This window comes from Copadichromis virginalis, linkage group LG3 (genome assembly GCF_057382275.1).
Source record: "Copadichromis virginalis isolate Kocher_CV1m ecotype Utaka linkage group LG3, C_Virginalis_male_GT1.1, whole genome shotgun sequence".
Taxonomy (NCBI): domain Eukaryota; kingdom Metazoa; phylum Chordata; class Actinopteri; order Cichliformes; family Cichlidae; genus Copadichromis; species Copadichromis virginalis.
Genome location: NC_140620.1, coordinates 46,112,414 through 46,122,002, shown reverse-complemented (window position 1 = coordinate 46,122,002; position 9,589 = coordinate 46,112,414). Strand labels below are relative to the sequence as shown.

General features: G+C 38.0%; 1 pseudogene; it reads left to right on the top strand.

Moving 5' to 3' along the window:
• The first annotated feature begins 8,522 nt into the window (after positions 1-8,522).
• LOC146715007 (serine/threonine-protein kinase Nek1 pseudogene) overlaps positions 8,523-9,589 on the top strand; it is a 1,370-nt pseudogene continuing 303 nt past the window's right edge.

Genomic DNA, 9,589 nt, shown 5'->3' with positions numbered 1-9,589 from the left:
TCCTCCCATTTATATAACACATACAGCAAAATTGTTAGATAGGGAGTGGGAGGGGTTGAGTGTATGTCAGGATACAAGATATTTTTGTACTGCTGCTGCCAACCTAGCCTGCAGGTTAATGATTTATTCCTTACAGTGGTATTATCAAATATGAAGATTTTGCTGGCAGCAAACATCCTGCTACAGTTGGTAACATGTTTTTCAAAGAGTAAACCTCCAATGTTCTGTAATGGTCCCTTGGCCTTGTACTCAGGGTTTTGAATTTTGGGGATGATGAGGGGGTTTCTAGTTTTTGTTTTTTATAATCTTGTATTTTGGTCCTTTATTCTTTATTGTTACTTAGCCTTGTGGTTACAGAGTTTTATTTAGTTTCTTGGTGCTTATTATGATCCTGTATTCTGTGCCTTTTGTTTTCTGCTTGCTTTAGTTGTTAGATTTGTCTCTTCCTTTTATATTTCCATTCTGTTCCTTTTCTCTTGTTTCTCTTGTCTGTTTCAAGTTTGTGTGTCTTAACCCAGGTTTCAGTCTTAGTTATTTCCTGTGTTATTCTGAAAGTCTCGTGTCTCGTGTGCTTTGTGTTCAATTCTACTTTCCCGGATTCTTTATTTTAGTTTCAACTGTCTTCTCACCTGTTGGCTGTTTGTGTGTCTTATATATTGTCTCAATCTTCCCTTGCCTTTGTTGTGTTCTCTCGCTCAGCTGTGTTCCTTTTTTGTGTGTTATCTGAGAAGAGTTATTTTGGGGGTTGTTGCTCCTAAACCTGCTTTTATTTCTTTAGAAACTTAGCAACAAAGCTGTTTTTGAGTTTTCTGCTTTCCTGCACTTTTGGTCCAATTCTTGCCCTCATATAGCTCACACTGACATAATCTTTGTTTAATAAATATTATTTCTTTTCTGTTATTTTTTTTTTTAAAAGAGCCAAAAAAAAACCCAACAACAACACAGTTTCATTGTATATGTGACAATACAGACGGTAAAAGACTATTCTATTTTGTTCTATTTATTCACATTCTATTGTAGTTTCCCTTAAAAAAGTGATTCATATTTTTTTCTGAGTTTTAATCGATACTGTATCATAAACCCATTGACAACTCCAATGATTAACACATGATAAAACACAATTTACGATCATATTTTCATACATTTATTGATAATTAACTGATAAATCTTAGCGTAGGCCTATATCATTAGAGTAACATTCAAGTGTAAACCAAAATCTTACAAAAAAATGTTTGATAACATTCACACTGAAGCATTTTTCTACAGTCATTTGTTAGTACCCACTGCGATCAGTGACATTGGAGTGAGATCTTTTATATTTAATTTTTGAACGTGCAGTTTTGGTTCACTGTGTCTACAGAACGTCTGATGTTGAAATCCAGAGGACCTCCGTGTACCGGCTATTTATAGTCCAAGTGTGGTAGTTGTGGATGTCTTTTTAATGTCACGTTTTTATACTGCTTCCATCGGCTCTGTATTCACATGTTTCCAGAGGGTGGAGGGCATGTTTTCTCTACATATACAGTTATGTGTGAAGGAATGCAGAGTGATCATCAGAGATGTCTGAGATGGTGTGGGCTCTTGAAATAAAACAAAAGTGAGCAGCTGAACGGTGGCTTGGAGCAGAAATGTCCCCAGCTCCTCACAGTCACTCCACAAAATATGCACATCAACAAAGACTGTCGAGCAGATGGTCATTCATACATACACACCTACACAAACTTCTTGTACTTTCAGTCGCAACTTCTATCAATCCAGCTACTGATCACAAACACATTCACTTCCCTTTTAAACCTATTAAACATATTGTATTACTTTTAAAAGGACTCCCAAACCTTTTCTAAGTACTAAAATCATTATTTTACATTTTAACATGGAATTCCACATTTTTAATTTCATGTAATTATAATAGCATTCATAGATGGCCTTACCCAAAACTCCTTAGAACAGGTGTACAGAGTGTAATTTAATAGTTTAAACACGGTTTTTGGTACAATAAGTGAAACACCAAATGAGCCTGAACTGGCTATAGTTCTCCAACACTGATATCTGGGAATGAGTTGCTAACATGTGTGAACACAGGGATCCTTTTACACATGAAGACTTTAAAACACAGCTAAGGCTGTCAGTGTTTCTAAGTTATTAGTTTTGCTTCCATGAATCTTTCAGTGTGGCAGCCTGAGAAGAATTTAAAATTCTGAAAACATTAAGAAACTCAGATTAAAAAATAAAATGTTCTTCTTCTTCTTTCAACTCCTTCCATTAGCATAAAAAGAACAAAAGGGTGCAGAACAAGAGGCAGTTGCTGTACTTCAGCATCTAGCCAGGAATACAAAAGAGGAGTGAGAGGAGCATAAAGAGGACAATCTTTTTAAGTAGCAGGTCGTTTCAGATGCAACATTTCCATCAGCTCAACAAACATCAGCAAACACAATCTTTGAATAGAATAGAATAGAATTCAACTTTATTGTCATTGCACATGCACAGGTACAGGGCAACGAAATGCAGTTTGCATCCATCCAGAAGTGCTTTAGTGATATAGATATATTACAATATATATTAGCAATAGTATAGATATGTAAGTATATTACAGAAATGGGTCTATTATGGTATGTTATAATGTACACGGTATGAAGTATGTTGTGAATATTCTATAACTAAGTATGTACAGGCTGTAGTGAGTACAAGCTATGTACAGGCTATGAACAGGATATAAATATGAAAAACTATACAGAATATGAAATAAATAACTTTACAGAATCTGGGATATACAGCTATACAGAAATGGGAACTATGCAAGTTGTAACAGTTGTTGGATTAAAGATTATTGAATGTACAGAATGATTATTTACACAGAGCTATACAGTAGTGCAGTTAAGATAAGTGAGGGTGTAGGTAGTTTCTACAGAGGCTATATAAAGTGCTAGTGGTTGTGAGTGGTGGTGTTTGAAGTGTGCTGCTAGTGAACGGTCCAGCTGCTGTTTTTCACTCAGAGATGGAGAAAGATAAGAAAGACAGGAGAGCAGAGGAAGGAGAGAGGTTCGATTTAAAGGTAAGGACTGCTGAGTAGGATTTGATAAACTGGAAGTTTAAATATTATATGTAAGTCCTCACGTTTTAAAATCACATATTGGATCTGTACATGTGACATTACATTTTTCAATATATTGAAAAGTGCTGCAAAACAAACTAAGCTAGACTAACTATAAAGGTTGCATGAAAATAATCTACAGTTCAGTACAGGATAAACTGGCTTGCAGCTCGCAGTTTAAAGTAAAGCAGTGTGTTGGACTGGTGCACGGTGGTTGTGGTGCTCATGGTGAGAGTTGGGTCACATCAAGTGCAGCTGAGATGATTTTGAGCTGACGATGCTTAGATTTATTCACTGAGTACCCTTCATACTGTTTAGTATAAACACAAGATAAACAGTGTGCTGTCAGTGTAGATGATGGAAATCAGCCTGGACAACTCATAAAACACCTGCTTACTTCTTGTTAAATTCAGGTGTGTAAATCCACAAAGAGCAATAAACCTCAGAGCCAGTAGCGGTTTTAGATACGGGCGACACGGGCGGTTGCCCGGGGCGGCATCGTGGTGGGGGGCGGCATCACGGGCATCGGCAAAATAAAAATAAAAAATTGCTCCTACTCATGCTGCCCCGACATCAGCCAGCGCATAGTGGGAATGGCATAGGCACGGATCGGTTTTCTATCGCCCATTTGCTGGGTGTAAGAGGACGGTGGGGGATTCTCTGGCTGGCTGGAACGGCATCTAATAACTAACTAATAACTAACTCGCAAAATAAAACAAAATAAAAACAAAACAACAAACACAAAAACACCAGACATTATGATACAGACTTATAATTTGCACCGATGTTTTTTCGAAATTCTATATGTTCAAAGTGAGCGCGAGAGCCCTCGGTGCGCCTGCTCACTGCCGAAGTCAAAGTAAACTTTATTGTCATCTCCGCTACATACAGTCCAGTATATAGAGGCGAGGCTCCAGTTACAGCAGTGCAAGTAAACAAACAATAAATATAAGAAGAGTAAGAAAATAAATATACACTTTAGGACTCGGGGTAAAGGATCAATAACTATTTAAAATTTACAGTTTGATGATTTAAAGTCTCACACACAACCTGTTGAAAGGGGAGGAGAGCCCTGCTGCTTCCAAATAGAGCACATTTCATTCATAATGTTGTAAATCCAAGCCCATTATGTATTCATGATTTGAATCCTGGGTTGTGTGAAATCCCAGAAATACACCTTAGACAAAGTGAATCTGTGAACTAAGGTGTAGGTCTCTTAGGTTATGTTGTGGCGATCCTCAGGTTGGGGAATGGGTGCTCATACTGGAGTGCAAAATTAAAACCAATGTAAGATGGACACGAAAAGTTCAAAGCCATCAGGTGCTCAGTTTAGAAAAAAGAGAAAAGAAGAGGAGGAGAAACGAGCAAAAGATGCAGGTAAGCAGATGTGTCATTGGATAATGGCAGGTCATCCTGAAACAATCAGAATCAGAATACTTTATTAATCCCTAAGGAAATAATGTGGATTACAGTTGCTCCAAAAAGAAATGGTAAAAATAGCAACAGTAACAGACTAAACTCCAAACAATACATTATGTTACAGATTTTAATATTAATTAGTCATTGTCAATTGTTGATTTGTCCTGTTCTCATTGTATGACGAATTATGATGGCTGTTTGGTAGCCATTTGCATACAATGCATACTCTCCCTCTCTTCATATGTGAGTGTGTGTGTGTCTCTGGCGAAATTCAGTGTGGTTCTGACAACAGTTTTATGTTAATGTACAATCCTTGATATGTTTTATGTGTGTGTGTGTGGGGGGCCACTGCTCAGAGCACCAGCAGCCCAGATCAGCTGATCACAGCCTGTACACAAAGAAAATCTGCTGGAACTCTGAGTAGAAATTGTGATTCTTTTTCCATTGCTGAGCCACTACGACTGATTTTAGAGTTCTCCCACCTGCTGAACCCCACTTTAATAATAAATGAATATAACACAAGTTTCAATTAACTTTGGACAAAAATAGCTGGTAGAAAAATCCTCAGACCCGCCCCCTGGAAGAGCCCCACCCCGATAGGAAAGAGGTCCAAGCCCCCCCAGACACCCAGCACTTGCTGACAGCAAGTGCTTCAAAAACAGCACTTTGTTCTCCTGCAAACTGAATGTAAATTGATGATTTTGAAGGGAAATCCTCTTTCTTTCTGTTATTTAAACCAGTTAACAGAAGGATGACAGGATCACATCATATATGCAGTACTGTGCAAAAAATCTTTAGCCAGGTGTAATTGATTTATTAAAACACAGAAATACAGCATATAATGAATGTTTGCAATTCTAAAGAACTTCAAAGTCAATGATTAGCATGACAGAGCCTATGTTCCAGCAGTGAGATCATTTCTGATTCAGTGAAAAGTAGATGAATCAGCTGATGGTTCAGATGCATCTCTCAGGTCCTGTGTGGAGACTTTGCTAGACTTCTGTCTGTTTCTTAAAGACATGACTTTCAGATGCTATTCAGCTGGTGTAGATAGTGGGGTTTTTAGATCTGAAACATATTCTTTTGTCCTCCATTCATCCAGTTTCATGAGATAACTTTTTGGTACAAGGACTGGACTGAAAAAGACCGAAAAGAAAAACTTTGACAGAGCTTCAGAAAGCCTGGAGGAAAATCAGTGCTTGTTTAATCAAATGTAATAATACACATTGACCAAAATGTCCCAAAGTAAAGCGATCTCTCTGCTTTGTTATCAAACAGCTTCTGTCATAAAGCTTTGCAGCCAACCTTTACTTTGCCGCCATCTTGTGGCAGCAGCTGGCTACTGTTATTTCCACATTCGCATTTTGGTTTTCTGTTCAATCATATTTTAAAACAAACTCCTTGAACTCATTATTGGATTGAAGTACTATATGAAATATTAGTGTTAGGTAAGTCCCCCATTTCAGTTTATTAAATTTGATTTTGCTGACATGTCCTGGAGATTTACACTGACAGCAGGTCTGCATTACATCATTATGTTAGAGAGGCTGATGGAGGTGTAAACTCCCTCCACTACGGTGTGTATTGGATATGAGCTACATTTAATCACAGTTTTCTCATTTGTCTGAATATTTGAGTTGAATCAGGTTTCACTGTGTAAGTTGTAGATTTGTTCCCTCTGTGGAGTCCACAGCTCCATGAGTGAGCCGCTTCAACGACAGCTGGCACAAAAGCTCTGTCCTGACTGCTTTTAAAAACACAGTCACCAAGTCTCATCAAGAGTTTGACGATGACGATCAGAAAGTAAGCAGCTGTCTTTGTGCACTACGCAGCACACTCATCTCTGTTTGTACATTTGCACCTGAAACTGTGTTTTGTTCTGTGTGTGTCTGTGTGCGGGATGCCCACGAGTTCCTCGTCTGTGCTCTGGATGTGCTCCAGTGTGAGTTCTCTAAGCTGCAGGCAGAAGCAGCTGCCTTGGACAAACCTTCCATCTGTCCAGTTAGAGCTCACATTGGCTTCACAATGTTGAGCATACAGTTCTCTGTAATCCCGGAGTGGTGAGCTCGGACACTATGCTTGACATTTGCTCAGAGAGGACAAAACAACTATAAAGCACACCAGTCTGTGGTTGTGAATGTTTGCAATGTACTGTTAGATCAAGTATCATGTTTCACATACTTTATACAGTCACAAGGTTATACAAACCTTTTTGCCAACTCCGCAAAAGATTTAAAACAAATGTTATTTATGCATCTACAATGTGCATATGACTGAAGAAGTCACTTGGATGAGTGACGAAACGTTTCTTCCACTGAAAATGTCCAGATGAACAGAATCAACCTTTTGGGATTTACTTACCTGGATAACTGAGCATGCATCAAGACATATAATGTGCTTACATTTTTTAGATGTTGGAATTGAGTATATTTATTTTTTATGGTCACAATGATACTGATTGAAATACTGACCAGTATTCAGGTTTTTCAATTGTTGTGTCCATTCATTGAAGTGTACATACCTGCATATAGTGTGCCATGGCAGTCATTTAAACATGGAAATTAACATGGTCAATTGTTAAAGCAAAATATAACATTTCTCATTTTTAATTTTTATTAAAATGAATGTATTTAGACAGACCCAGCACACACTGGAGAGATTATATCTCTCAGCTGGCCTAAAGTGTTCCCAGGCTTGGGAACGCGTGTTCCCAGAACTGGATATGTCTAACCTTATATGGTCTTGGTGGCCTGTCTGGGCCTCTGGGTTATCTTTGCAAGAAAATTGGCCACTTCCTTGATCATGCTTATCATGATTTTTGTTTGTTTGATCTTTTTCATGTGTTAATGATGCATTTTCTTGAAAGGATACTTTCATTTCTGTTTATAGATTAGTTTCCACACAGAAATGGAAGAACTGAGGCAGCAAATGCAAAAGAGAGTCTGTGCTTTCTGGGAGGCACTTCTATATGTGGAGCTTCATTTGAAATGGGTCTAGTTTGTTAACAGGAAATCCACCATTACATGGGCAGGAAATGCTGTTCAGACAAAGAAACAAGACACATAATGGAAACAGATTCTGATAACATTACAGCTGCTACACATCATGCAAGTTTTCTCACAAGGAGAGAGGAAGAGCCTCACTGACAGAGTGATGTCTCTTACTGATATCCCCAATAAACAAAAATTGTGTTGTATTTCAAATAAAACACTTTTTTCGAGAATATGCTGCTGCTGCCTTTACAAACTGAAAACTGAGAAACACTACATTATAATACCAGCAGGCTTTGGACTTGCATACTGATAAATTCAAGATACAGCTGTTCATATTGCCAAGAAAACTATCCTCATTTACTGGAGAAAAAGTAAATGTTTCCACTGTTTTCATAATTCCATAATTATGAAAAAGTTATTATATTATAAATTATGTGTTTTCCAGTTGACAAAATACAGGAACTATGGGCTAAAAAAATCAAGTTCTAAACTCCATCTATATGATCCAATCAGTAATATCAATTTGAGAATCGGAGTCTAATTAAAACATTTTCTTTTGTAATTCTTCTTCTTAAAGTTGGGCTGTGAGCAAGAACAGTTGCATTTAATTGGTTAAAAAAATTGGATAAACAAAAACTTCATGTAAAATAAACAAACACAAAGAGCAGAAGCTTTGGGGAAAAAAAAAAAGAACCCAAATATCTTTAACTGATCCTCTTTGTCTTCATCAGCCCAGTGCACACACTTCAGGAGCTACCACTGGTCAGAATCAGAATACTTTATTGATCCCTGGGGGAAATTATTTTTTGTTACAGTGCTCCATTATAAACCAACATAAACCAACATTAAGACAAGACAGACAATACGCTAACTAAGAATAGTACAATATATATACATACATAAGTCACTCATAAATAAATAGCTGGAAAAGAAACGTGTAATTGTAGCAGTAACCAGTGTGTTAAGTGGATGTGTTGTACAGGGAGATGGCCACAGGCAGGAAAGATTTCCTGATAGAGAGTGCGAGGACAGTATCAGGTACCCAAAACCTCTATGAGAAAGGCAGCGAGAAAAGACTAATGATCCAGCATGTGGAGCCAGTCATTCCAATAACATGGACAAGTACGAAAAGGTGAAGAAAATTGGGGAAGGTTCATTTGGAAAGGCTATCCTGGTCAAATCCAAAGATCGTGGACACCAATATGTCATCAAGGAGATTGGCATATCTGGAATGTCCAGCAAAGAGAGGCAGGAATCTCGGAAGGAAGTTGCTGTTCTTGCCAACATGAGTGTGTGGTTTTTCCCATATTACTAACATGCCAATTTGTTTGTTGTGATTTATTATCAGCCAGACTCATATTTGCTTTAAATGTCAAATTTATTTAAGACGGAGTGATTTATCTAAGTCTGGGGTGGTACGTGTTAACGGCCGCTCATAGATCCTACCTGCCGGATCTTCTTTTCATTGATATTGCTGTTATGACTGATGAAGCCGAGCTGTTGATTACCTGGCTTCTGTAAAGGCACGGTTACTGTTACTGGTGTTAGTTTATGCTTGTGCAATAAAACTTATAAAAGGCAGCAATCAGATGTCCGAGCCTGAGTACGACACAGTTTCATCAGTTAAAACACACCCTTACGGTGGGAGTTTACTAAATTAAAGGTAGTTAGCTTAGTAAAAACCGTACAATGAGTCATCCAAACATCGTCCAGTATAAGGAATCTTTTGAAGAGGGTGGCTGCCTGTATATTGTGATGGACTACTGCGAGGGTGGAGACCTATTCAAAAAGATCAACTCTCAGAAAGGGGTACTGTTCTCAGAAGCACAAATCCTAGATTGGTTTGTGCAGATCTGCCTTGCGCTCAAGCATGTACACGATCGAAAAATTCTCCACAGAGACATAAAATCACAGAACATCTTTTTGACAAAAGATGGAACAGTTCAGCTTGGAGACTTTGGAATTGCAAGGGTGCTGAACAGCACTGTAGAACTGGCAAGAACATGCATAGGAACACCATATTACCTGTCACCAGAGATCTGTGAAAATAAACCATACAATAACAAAAGTGATATTTGGGCCCTAG